Source organism: Amblyomma mixtum, chromosome 5, assembly GCF_055824585.1.
Source record: "Amblyomma mixtum isolate Tamu chromosome 5, ASM5582458v1, whole genome shotgun sequence".
In the NCBI taxonomy this organism is placed as follows: Eukaryota; Metazoa; Arthropoda; class Arachnida; order Ixodida; family Ixodidae; genus Amblyomma; species Amblyomma mixtum.
Genome location: NC_143016.1, coordinates 195,777,330 through 195,790,861, shown reverse-complemented (window position 1 = coordinate 195,790,861; position 13,532 = coordinate 195,777,330). Strand labels below are relative to the sequence as shown.

Genomic DNA, 13,532 nt, shown 5'->3' with positions numbered 1-13,532 from the left:
CGTGGCGGGAGCATTACACAGACCGAATGGCATTACGGCGAATTCATATAGGCCGTCAGGGGTAACGAATGCCGTTTTAGGACGGTCTAACTCAGACATCGGCACTTGCCAATAGCCGGAACGGAGATCCAGAGAGGAGAAGAATTCGGCGCCTTGCAAGCAGTCTAGGGCGTCGTCAATACGGGGTAACGGGTAGACGTCTTTGCGCGTAATTTTGTTGAGCCGGCGATAGTCCACGCAAAATCGTATCGAGCCATCCTTCTTCTTCACCAGCACCACTGGGGATGACCAAGGACTGGCAGATGGCTGAATAATGCCGCGTTGTAGCATGTCGTCCACTTGCTCAGCGATGAGGCGGCGTTCGGGAAGTGACACACGGTAGGGGCGCTGGCGGAGAGGAGTATGGGCACCGGTTTCAATGTGGTGCTCGACATTGGTCGCACAGCCCTAAGAAGAGGACTGGTGGTCAAACGATGAGCGAAACTGATTGAGCAGGGCAAGAAGCTGCGCGTGTTGAGCTGTGTCGAGGGCGGAGTCAATAGAACGGTCGAAAATGTCCGAAGGCAGTGGGTGATCGGGAGTAGGGCTATGTGGGGTGAGGGCAGCGATGTCGGGACTGGAGGAGGTCACATCGGTGTCCAAGGAAGTGATCAAGGTAGCGGTTTCAAAATGGCCAAGGCACTCGCCACGGAGCAGGGAGAGGGCAGAGAAGGAGGTGTTAGAGACGAGGATGGCGGCAGTACCGTGTTGAATGTCGATGACGGCGAAGGGAACAGAGAGGCGTCGGCGAGAAGCAAGGATGGGGGAAGGCGTGAAGAGAACGGTGGCGTCAGAAACAGAGGCGGCGCAAACAGGGACAAGCACAGCACTGTCTGGGGGAATGTGAGTGTCCTCGGCGACAACAAACTTAGCATCACAGCGAATCGAAGGCTCGTCGAAGGGCGCATCACAGAGCGTAGAAAAGACGACATGCGCACGGGCGCAGTCAATGACGGCGCTTTGGCGGGATAGAAAATCCCAGCCAAGGATGACGTCATGGGAGCTTGCACGGAGAACTAAAAATTCGACAACATATAAAACATCGGCGATGACTACGCGTGCTGTGCAAGCGGCAGACGGATGAACGGGCTCGGCGCTAGCTGTACGGAGGGAGAGTCCAGAAGATGGGGTGGTAACCTTTCGAAGCGAACGGCAGAAGTTTTCGTTAATGACAGAAACGGAGGCCCCAGTGTCCACAAGCGCAAGTGTCTTGACGCCGTCTACAAACACGTCAAGAAGATTCGGCGGTGAAAGGCGAGGACTTAAGCAGGGCGATGATAGCGCAGTTCGTGCCCCAGGAACTGCGGCTGCTAGTTTTCCGAATCGGCGGGGACGGGGCGACGCCTCATGGGCGACAAGGAGCGGCGGCGAGGGGAGGGCGAGCGGTGGGAAACGTAGGGCTGGCGACGAAGCGCGCGGTCAGGTGAGGTCCCCTGATGCGGTGGTTCGAAAGGTGCGCGAAAGGTGCGATGTGTATCGCGGTAGTCCGGCAGGGGGTGGAGAGGCGCAGGCAGAGTACGTCGACATAGGCGAGCGACGTGGCCTGGAAAACCGCAGGCGTAACAGATCGGTCGGTTGTCAGCCGTGCGCCAAGGATTGTAGGCAGCGGGCGCGAAACGCTGTCGGGAAACAACAGGCGCAGGCACCGCAGGAGGAGCATAGGCATAGGCCTGCGGCCGCGGTGGTCTTCGGACAGCCTCGGCATACGTGCGAGGCACGGGTGCGGGCGCAGGCGGCACTCTTACTGGAGGGTCGTAGCTTAACGGGGCGGCAACTGTGGTGGGCTGGATCGGGAGTAGACCGGCCTGGGGAGCCAAATATGCCGGTTGCCGAAGACCAGGAAGTGCATCGGCGACCTCCTGCGTGATGGCATTCCGGATCTCAGGACTGAGGACGGGCGGTGACGGGTGTGGGTTAGATATGAGCGATAACTGCCGGGCGACCTCTTCCCTCACGAAGTCTTTGATTGTGGCTAGCAAGTCGTGGTTGATGCCCAGGCCGGAGATGGAGTCGGCAGGCGGGGAAGGGCGACGAGCGCAAAGACGTTGCTTGCGCAACTCGTCAAAACTTTGGCACAGTGTATAAACCGAGGTGACGGTGGTGGGGCTCTTCGCCAGCAACATCTGAAAAGCGTCGTCGTCGATGCCTTTCAGGACGTGCTTAATCTTGTCAGCTTCGGACATAGCCGGATCAACACGCTTGCATAGGTCGACTACATCTTCAATGTAGCTCGTGAAAGTCTCGTCCTTGTGCTGAGCTCGGACACGCAGGCTTTGCTCAGCGCGCAGTTTCCGGACTGCGGGACGGCCGAAAACCTCCGCAAGTGTGCTCTTGAAAACGGTCTAGGTGAGGATGTCGGCCTCGTGGTTTCGGAACCACTGGTTCGCTACGTCGCTCAGGTAGAATATAACGTTGGTCAGTTTGACGCTGTCATCCCAATTGTTATGGCGGCTCACCCGTTCGTATGATTCCAGCCAATCTTCTACATCCTGGTCGCTGTGGCCGCTGAAAACAGCGGGGTCGCGCTGCCGGACGGCACCGGAGCAGATGACGGGCTGCGGCGGGGGGGCGGGCTGTTTACTGGTCTTGGACATCGGGATGGTGCGGCTGCGAAGGTCCACGGTGATGGGGAACGGTGAACGCAGCACCTCCACCAAATGAAGAGTGGTTTATTGGCACGTTGACGCGCCGGCAGCGAAGACCCGGGCGCAAGTCGTCTAGGAACCAGCGAGGCGAGAGCCCGGCACACAAGCGGCAGTTCTCCAGCACGAGCCTTTCACGGGCGGCGCTAGCGCTTCGTCGTCGGTGGTGGCGGTGCTGAATCATCATCTTCATTCCATGTGCATTTATTCTGGTCGCTTTACGTGCTTTATTCGTAATTAGTTGCATCTTTTACATTCGCACTTTTATCCTCTCTATAGCAGTAAAATCGACCTGTGTTCGAGGTATGCTGAGCCCTAATACCGTGAGATACAGTTGCTGTGTGTTTGAGATGTAGGAATGCCGTCTATGTGTGCTGTGGGAAACATCGTGTGAATGTTTGTTGTGAGTCGTTAGTTGGTGCTCTGTCCTACGAATTTCGTTCCTTCCTGTGCTGTCTATCTGCGCTGAAAACCAATTTAAACTGCATGAATATGTTGACGGGTATTAATAAGGAAAGTAGCAATAATAGTCTCTTAAATTTGTTTTGACACCGTCCGGAGTCAGCTCTGTAGTTGGGGAGACAGAGCGCCCTGTTCTCAAACCTGCCACAAAAAGTGTGTTCCTTTGTAAATAGCAAATGTAATGTAGCCAGCCACTAACTTGGCTTATTTGGAGTGGAGGCGGCCCTGTAAATGTTCATCTGGGTGGTGCAGCGCAAAAGAGGGACGAAAGAGAAAATAGAAGACGGCAGGGATCAGCGCTCGTCCGTGTCATCTACTCCGTCTTGTGTCTGTTTCGCGCTGCACTCGCCACTATTATTATCCATCACTCTTCACTGGGCCTGCAAAGGTTTTTGTGGTACATTTGGCTGAAGTTCTCACCGCGCCCTAGGGCAGGCTTAATCTTGAAATTTACAGCTCGCGTGTATTTGGGGAGACTCGGCTCGGGCAGCTCAGCGGCAGAGCGCGTGTCAGTCCTCGTCTTCTTGCGCTGCCTCCTCTCGTTGTGCATAAAGGTCTAGAGCAGACCAGAAGGCATAAAGGGGTATGCATTGTGTCCGTAGTGCTCACGTCTGTGAAAAGTACCGCACACAATTCTCAGAGATATTCTTGTCCTTCACATATGTCACGTGTTTCGTTCAACAAAGCACCATATGGCTTTTGTCATCATTCAGAAAGTTACGAGCTGTTTTCCAAGTGAGCTTGTGAAATGATTGTTGATTCTGAGAGGGGGTTTGTGCACAAACAGAACATGGGATGGAGTTCACGGCGGGCGAAACAAAACGGCGAGCAGAACGGCGGGCAGGGCAGAAGAAAGCCGGTCCAAACGAAGAGATCTCGTGCAGCGCGGCGGCACTTCGTCAGCGTTTCGTCAGCGATCTGCCTAGGCGGTATCAGGCGCGGCCGTCGTGGGTCGCTATACAATTGCCCCGGTAACGAGGAGGAGCCACTCTGGCGACTTATGGCGAGAGCAAGAAGAGCGGGTCGTAGTAAGTCTTCAGGCGGCTGACGTGGACGGTTTCTCGGCCGCGATGGTGCAAGTGCGAAGAGGGGTTGAGAGGTTCCACGATGTAATTTACCGGCGACGTTTGCTGGACTACGCGATAAGGCCCGTGGTATTCCGTGCGAAATTTTGACGAGAGTCCTGGTGGTGTGCTTGGAACACATAGCCAAACTAGGTATCCCACCGCAAAAACGTGTTGCCTGTTATCGTGGCGATGCTTTTGGCGGCCTTGGGATTCGGAGGTAAAAGAACGCGCCAACTGGCGGCATTCCTCTGCATGCTTTGCGACTTCGGAGAGGGGCGTCCAGTCGCAGGCGTCAGGAGTATAAGGTCATATAGTGTCCATCGTGGACGATGGCTCACGCCCATACAGAAGGAAGAAAGGGGTAAAGCCGGTGGTTGATTGCGTGGCGGTGTTGTACGCGCATGTCACGAAAGGGAGGACAGCGTCCCAGTGTGTCTGATCTGCCGCGACGTAGTACATCGTGAGCAGTGTCCGAGAGTACGGTTGAAGCGCTCGGTCAGCCCGTTAGTTTGTGGATGGTAGGCAGTGGTGGTCCGATGTACGATGCGACATTCGGTAAGCAAAACTTCAACGACATGTGAAAGGAAGGCGCGGCCTCTGTCACTGAGCAGCTCGCGCGGCGCGCCGTGGCAAAGAACAAAATGATGGAGCAGGAATTAACATAGCATCTTCGCGGCTAGTGGCAGCAGGAAGGGCGGCTGTCTCGGCGTACCGGGTGAGGTGGTCGACGGCGACGATAATCCATCGTTTGCCGGAGACCGTACAGGGCAGCGGGCTGTAAAGGTCAACGCCAGCGCGATCGAAAGGACGTGCCGGGCAAGGGAGTGGTTGCAAGGGGCCGGTCACACAGGGAGCGGATATCTTCCGCCGCTGACAGGTTATGCAAGATCGGACGTATTAAGGCGGAAGCCTTTAATGTCTCATCGTTGTAAGCAGCAGTTGTCGACAGAAAGGTCACGCTTTTCAATTGGTCGAAACGGTCATGACGTCACGGTGCGCGAATTTCAAACGGGGCCAATTATACTTTGGCTAAGACACCTGCTCGACCCAGAACAAACACGTCCCGTGCAGCAAAGTCAACTGTACAGACTCATACATAAATATGAGGGTACAACTGAATATCTAATCAAAGAGCAAGCAGAACGTTATCTAAACACGGATGATGGTACCACACAGCCAGACTATCGGGGGACTCCTAATCCAAATTTAGACGCAGACATCACAGACGCAGAGGTCTGGTACGCAATTGGAAAACTGCGGAAAACATCTGCGGCAGGACCAGACAAAGTAACAAATAAGACTCTCAGGAATTTAGACGCAACGTCGATCGCGGCGGTTACAGACCTTATGAACAAATACTGGCATGCAGGCAACATACCACAAGAGTGGAAACACGCGAAAATCACTTTTATTCCTAAAGCGGGTAAGAAACTCAGCACTGAGAACCTACGCCCAATTTCATTAACATCATGCCTAGGCAAACTCATGGAGCATGTCATCCTCAATAGGCTCCAAAACTATGCGGAGGACATGAACCTCCTACCTGAAACAATGTTAGGATTCAGGGCCCTACTATCTGCCCAGGACATACTCTTGCAGCTTAACAAGGACATAATTGAAGCTGACGAGGGAACAGGAACGAAAGCAATATTGGGTTTAGACCTTGTTAAAGCTTTCGACAACGTCACCCACAAAGCCATTTTGACAAACTTGTCAGAAATCAACCCCGGAGAAAGGACGTACAACTACATCCGATCCTTCCTCACTAACAGAACAGCAGTGATAACGGTCGGAACAATAGAGTCTGCCCCAATCACACTAGGAAGTAAAGGAACGCCACAGGGCTCCGTCCTGTCCCCTTTCCTTTTTAACCTCTCCCTCATCAAAATTCCCCCCAAACTGGCACAAATACCAGACCTACATCACACGTTCTATGCAGATGACATCACACTTTGGGTAACCAAAGGATGCGAAGGCTACATAGAAGACACACTCCAAGCAGCAGTGGACATCATTGAGGCATGCGCATGGGAATCCGGCCTCACTTGTTCTGAGCAAAAATCTGAACTCTTCGTGATCCGTCGTAAACAAAGAGGTAGGCGTACCACGACATCCCCCCCCCCCCCCCCCGCAAATAAACGTCTATGTTAATGAACGATCTGTCAAAGAGGTACAGACCACGAGAATACTGGGGTTGTATTTACAAACAAATGGAAAGAATACTGACACACTCACTAAGCTAAAACGCACGGTAGAAGCGACGGCGCGATTAATCCGCCGCATAGCTAACCGCAGACAAGGGGTGAGGGAAAGAGATTTATGCCGCCTAGTGCAGGCCTTTGCGCTGAGCAGGATACTCTATGCCACCCCTTATCTCAAATTTTCGAAAGCAGAAAAGGACAAATTGGATAGCATGATACGGCAGGCCTATAAGGCTGCGTTAGGACTCCCACTAAATGCCTCAACCGAAAGGCTTATGACGTTAGGAATACATAACACCTACAATGAACTGAAAGAAGCCCAGTTAATGGCTCAAACAGCGCGATTAGCCAATTCCAGAACTGGCAGGAGTATTCTTACCAGGCTCGGAATTAACTTTCAACCTACGAATAACGATGCTAAAGTAGACTTACCCCGCGACTATAGGACGGCCCTACTAATCAAACCACTCCCCAAAAACATGCACCCCTTACACCATGAGGGTCGAAGACAAGCACGAGCCAAAGCCTTACATAACAAATACAGACAGTGCGTTGGAACACTTTATGTAGATGCGGCAGAATAGAAAAATACCAATGCCTTTGCAGTTGTGGTTGTGAACGAGAATGGTGACCACATCGTCTCGGCGACAATCAAAACGAAATCCTCTGAAACGGCAGAAGAGGCGGCTATAGCCCTCGCCCTAGCGCATACCCAAGGGAGCATCATCCTCAGCGATTCCAAAATGGGTATCAATAATTTCGCTAAAGGGCGGATTACAAACACCTCCCTGAGAATCCTTAACGCAACCAAATTCTCACCAAATTATTCCGAATTGATATGGGTCCCTGCCCATTCGGGGAATCCGGGGAACGAGGCAGCCCACAATAAAGCCTGAGGTTTCGTCGACCGGGCAGTGGATGAGTCTGGCTCCCTGAATTTCACGAAGGACTCAATGATCACATATCATGATCTCACCAATCATTTTAAATTAGAGAGGAGAATTTTCCCCCCTCCAGACAAAAGACTTACTAAAGAACAAGAGGTTACGTGGCGTCGTCTACAGACGAGATAGATACGCACCCCATCACTCCTCGCGCACATTTATCCAGATATTTACAACCCAAACTGCAAACACTGAGGCCAACGTGCTACCTACGATCACATCCTGTGGGACTGCAAAATAGAGCCACCTCCGGGTGATCTTTCTCTCGAGCGGTGGGAGACCGTGCTGGCTAGCTCTAACCCCAGAACGCAAGTTTTGGCGGTGGAGTGGGCTGACAAAGTCGTCGAGGGCTATGTACTCTCGACCACTTAACGCGACCTCTTGCCAAGCTCTTCCCGGCGAATAAAATGTTTTACAATCAATCTAGTAACCATGCAGCCAATTGAAGGGATCGTATAGTGATGTTCCATGTAAGTGGGACTGAGCTTAGTTAATTGCTTAATTACCCAATTAGCATAATTAACTTTTCTAGTCAGGCCATGTAATTAAATAAAAGCGAGTAGGAAATTGGTCGAGGTCGGGTATCGAACCCGGTGTTCGGAGTGCGAGACGAGCATGCTATCCACTCCGCCATGCCAGCTTCATACTCCCACCTACCAACAATGGCAGATGCAAGACCAGACAACGCGAATGCGAAAAAATCAGAATCGTAACCAAATCTGGCAACGTGATCCCCGAGGTCAGCAAAATCAGGATCCTAGGCATGGTCATCGAAAAGCATGGAAGAAACGGCGAAACCATCGCCCGTCTCACGGCAAAAGCGGCCAACGCCATGCGACTCCTCAAAAGAGTCACTTCCCGGAAGGCTGGCATGAGCGAGGAGAGCCTTTCTTTCTTTCTTTCTTTCTTTCTTTCTTTCTTTCTTCCTTTCTTTCTTTCTTTCTTTCCTTCTTTCTTTCTTTCTTTCTATCTTTCTTCCTATCTTTCTTTCTTTCTATCTTTCTTTCTTTCTTTCTTTATTCAAGACATTCCGTTACAGAAATGCCTTGAGGGACGCGACAAAAGGCAATAGACATGCCTGACAGGGCCGCGCCCCCCTTGGCTGCGGCGGAAACAACGTAACATAAACACAATAATTACAAAGCAAAAGAAACATCAATACTGCATTATATGAAAGGGGCATGAAAAAACACGAAAAATACAGGTACATAAAAATAATAAGTTGGATCAGTAGTGTGGTGTTATGAAAAACAGTGATCTATGTGCGCACGTCTTCAATCATCACAGTGAAGGTAAAGATGCAGAGTGAAGGCGAACGAAGTTATCAGCACATCATGGTCTTTAGTTTTCATTTAAGAAAAACTCTCTAAGTGTTCTTCTCAGTCGTTGCACCTTGGTGGCAGTAAACAGTATCTCAGCTAATTCAGGGTGCGCATTGAGGAAATCCGGAATCAAATAACTTAGTTTTTGATCACCGTATGTTGTACGCGAACGGGGCCTTGGTATTAAGTTTTGTCGTAGATAATAAGGACCAGGTTGCGCATGATATTTAGTTAGAAATGTTATATCTGTTTGGTGAAGACGCGAAATTTCCAGGGCCAGTTTGTGTTTATGGAGTTTGTGAATGGACATTATTTTATTACCTTTAAAATGAGGTGCAGTGTCCTCCGAAAGATCTAAATTGCCTATTGTTCTCACTGCTCGCTTTTGCAAAGAGAAAAGACGATCCAAATTTGTCTTAGTCGTTGTAGCCCATACTAGGAAGCAGTAACAGAAGCGTGAATGTAAAAGCGCATAGTAGATTTGCTTTTTTACAGCAGACGGAACATGGTATCTTATCTTGTTTAAAATTCCCACGGCTCGCCCAAGGTCCCTACGCAGTGCGTCAACGTGAGGCGTCCATGAAAGGTTCTCCTGGAATATTACCCCCAAAAATCTAACTGTAGTCGATTGTTCGATAGTAATGTTATGAAATTTTAAGTGCAAGTTCGTGGGCGGATGGGTTTCCCTCGGTCTAAACAGTAGGTATTTAGTTTTACTTGTGTTTAATTGGAGTCTGTTCGAATGAAGCCATAAGTTCAGTCCAGTTAACCATTCGTTGGCCTGATGAAACACGTCCACAACGTCAGCGCCCGAGAAAAACACATTGGTGTCATCTGCATATAAAATTAACTTAGTGTTATTTATTATGTTTACAATGTCGTTTATATATAGTAAAAATAATGTCGGACCAAGTAATGACCCTGGAGGTACGCCCTGTTTTACAAGTCTGCTGTCGGATTTTGCGCCATTTATACATGTGAACTGGGCTCTAGATGTTAAGTAGCTTTTTATTAAAGCCCATGCGTTGCCACGAAATTCATACAATGCAACTTCTTTAAAAGCACGTCGTGTTGGATATAGTCGAAAGCCTTTCTAAAATCCAGAAATATTCCGAGGGTAAATATTTTCCTTTCAATGTTTTCGAGTATATGTTCTTTCACTTCAAGAAGGGCCATTTCGGATGACTTATTTTTTCTAAAGCCGACTTGTTCACTTGCTATTATGTTGTTTACACTCAGAAAGCTTACTAGTCTTTTATGTATAATATTTTCCGCTACCTTCGCAAAGATAGGGAGCACAGAGATTGGTCTGTAATTGTTCATATCGTTAGTGGAACCGCACTTATGTATAAAAGCCACACGAGCTAACTTCATTGCGTCTGGGAACACTGCGGTGGAAAGAATAAGGTTCAGAATATGTGTAAGGGGACTATTAACTATTTCGGCCACGGCTTTTAGTGGACCGGGTTTAATATTGTCAGCTACAGAGGTGCAATGGTTCTTTAAACCCAAAATGACGTCCAGTATTTCATATTCATCAGTTGGGGACAAAAATACAGTATTTTCACAATGTGCTTTGACGAATTCCTCGCATGGTATCGCATCGCAGTCATCTGCGGAAGCACCCACGTTAATAAAATGTTCGTTGAACAGGTTTGCAACCTGTTCGTCACTCGTAGATTCGCTGTGATAAGAAACCCGCTTTGGGAAGTTTGATTTACACGTGATGTCTCTGACCGCTTGGCATACCATACGGGGATTTCCTGCAATATTTGAAAACTTGTTCACATAGTATGATCTCTTTGCTTTTTTAATATCAGCATTCAATTTATTTCTCGCTTTCTTAAATACGCGGAGATCGCCTTCACTTCGTGTGTCTAAAAAGTTTTGAAAAAGGATGTTGCTGTTTTTTATTCTGTTATGCAGGTCGTGCGAGATCCGGGGCTTTCTTGCTCTCTTGTGTCTCTTAAGAGTTTTGAAAGCGAAGGATTCATTGTACGCAGAAATAAAAAACATCAAGAATGCCTTATAAGCGTTATTAGAATCATTTTCCTTTCTAACGCTATCCCAGTACTGTTGCATAATGAGTTCTTTAAACTTTAACATGTTTCTTTCCGAGTAATCTATAATCAATATTTCTTTCTTCAGAAAAGAGCGTTTTCGCTTCGAAGGTATCAGACAGTAAATGGGTAAATGATCAGTAAGATCGCATATAATTGTACCTGATTTAACTTCATCGGGGCAGAAGCTTGTAATGCACAGGTCAAGTATTGTTTCAGAATTTGAAGTGACACGAGTAGGATCACTAATCACATTTGAAAAACCATACGACTCAAAGAGCTCTTGGAAATGCAAAAAAGTAATATTATTTGGAGAAGCATTTATATTGAAATCCCCAACAAAGACACACTCGTGGTTGAGCTCGAGGCTACGTTCAAATATTTCTTCTGCAAACTGCATGAAATGCTTTAAACACCCAGATGGCGGTTGGTACACAAGAGCAAGTAGTATGTTATAACAGTGAATAATGACGCACTCAAAATTTTCATTCACAATGTTATAGTTTGTTAGAATTTGATACGGTAGTTGGCAACGCACATACAGAGCAACACCTCCTCCGCGCTTTGATGAACGGCAGGCTGACACACAATCAAATCCCGGCAAAAGAAAACAGTCGTCAGATGTGAACCACGTCTCACTAAAGCAAATAAAGTCAAATCCGTGGCTTAAATCTGATAAAAACAAAGCAACCTCATCAAATTTATTTCGCAAACTTTGGCGTTTAAATAAAATAAAGAAAACTTCTGCTTATTCTTGGCTTCCTCACTATGGTGAGCAAAATTGGACATGAACGGCATCGCGTTTGCTTGAAAATACAATTGCCTGCGCTATCCCCTCAGATTGGCGAGGTCATCCTTATCGCGGATGACAACTGCTCGTGCACCGGCTTGTTTCCGTGCAAGCACCTTTCCATTCACGTGCCAAACAAACGCGTAGCCGGATTCCTTAGCCCATTCTTTGGCAACTGTCAGAAGAGTGCGAGTGTACCGAGTCATATTTTCACAGATGTACTTTCCGCTGTTGTCATCTCGTAGCGCCTGCCTTTTTGCTAGCCAGGCATCACGAACCTCCTGCTTTGCGAAGCGAACAATTACGCCCCGTGTTTTGCCCGGCTTCGCGGGAAGCCTGTGTAGGGCTGTTATGTCACTCGAGCACACCTCATCAAGTTCCAATTTTGTGCCTATTATGCGAAGCATACTACTTTAGCTACCACTTCAGCCCTTCCTCCAAATCACGTGATACATGACGTCACACCACGTGACACGATGACGTCACGACAGTAGAGAAGCGGGGGCCCACCTCGCGCCGTCGCTGTGGTTGTGCGCCTCCAAATCACGTGATACATGACGTCACACCACGTGACACGATGACGTCACGACAGTGGAGAAACGGGGGCCCACCTCGCGCCGTCGCTGTGGTTGTGCGCCTCCAAATCACGTGACACGATGATGCCACACCACGTGACACGATGACGTCACGGCAGTGGAGAAACGGGGGCCCACCTCGCGCCGTCGCTGTGGTTGTGCGCCTCGAAATTACGCGACACGATGATGCTTCGCATTCTCCAGGCTTAACCAAGTTAAGCCTCAGCCATTTTTTCATTCACTTTCTTTAGTAAGTCCTCGTTTTCCGTCTCTGGTAGACCACTCTATTTCAGTAATTAAAAGTTTTCACCACCACCACCATGTTGGGGAGGAGGGATAACCGCAAACTTGACAGGACTGAAGATCGAGAAGAGGACAGGACGAGCGGTACCGCTCGTCCTGTCCTCTTCTCGATCTTCAGTCCTGTCAAGTTTGCGGTTATCCCTCCTTCCCAACATGTCTGACCAACTGGCCCAAAGCTTCCCCTTGTTGAACCACCACCATGGATTTCGATGTTCAGTCGACTGCGCCATTCTAGACTGTCAACGTCCTTATTGAGCTGTGCAATTTCACAGGCCCATTCAGCTTTCTCAAGCCGCTCTACACGCTTCGTGAAATCCTTTGTCGACTTTTCTTGGGCTAGAAGACGTGTTGGAACTCATCAAATTTATCTGAGAGCAGGCTGACGGATGACTCAAGCGACTCAAGCTTGCTGAGCATGGCCAGAAGGGCGTAAATTTTACTTTCCATTGAAAACAGCCTAGTGATTAGTTCTCTATCGGACTGCTGCCCGTGCAGTGTATCCTCAGCTTTACGGCTGCCCTTACATGTTTCGCACCTCCAGGCCTTCCAAGCCTTTGCTCGTTTCGAAGTGAACGTTTCTTCCGAAATGCCTGAACATCATCCGACATGGTACGTAAATTCACACTCTGAGCAGCATAGTGCTTGACAGCTGTCATCAACAGGTTGTCGACATGCGCAACAGCGTAACATGATAATTGCGTGACACTCAACGGTAGCCTTGGCAGCAGCGCCAGGAACAAGAAGAACTATCGAAAAAACGACCAACCTGCAAATACGTGGAACCGTAATTCAGGAGACGTGTGCGCTGGTTGCTGCCGCTGCTGCCAATGCCAAGGAAACGCCCCTTGCTGAAAATTCACCGGACGGTGTCGGTGATGCCGCTGACGATTGTTCGTGCTTTTCACCGTGAGGCCCGTCGTTATGCAGGATTCTCGAACACTGTCCGAGATCGATGTTATTCGTCGTGCACCTCTTGCTCGTCCTTGCTCGTCCTCTTGCTCGTCAGGCTCGTCCAATCCTTCATCATCAGCCACGTCGCGTACGTTGCAGCCTACCACAGATGGCTGCAACACGAACGCAACAAAATTAATGTAATCATCAGGAGAGCGTACAAGGCGGCGCTGGGC

The 13,532-nt window shown here is 49.2% G+C and overlaps 1 pseudogene; it reads right to left on the bottom strand.

The window, feature by feature from the left end:
• Window positions 1-11,565: 11,565 nt before the first annotated feature.
• LOC149345350 (uncharacterized) lies at window positions 11,566-12,852 on the bottom strand (annotated as a pseudogene).
• Window positions 12,853-13,532: the final 680 nt, after the last annotated feature.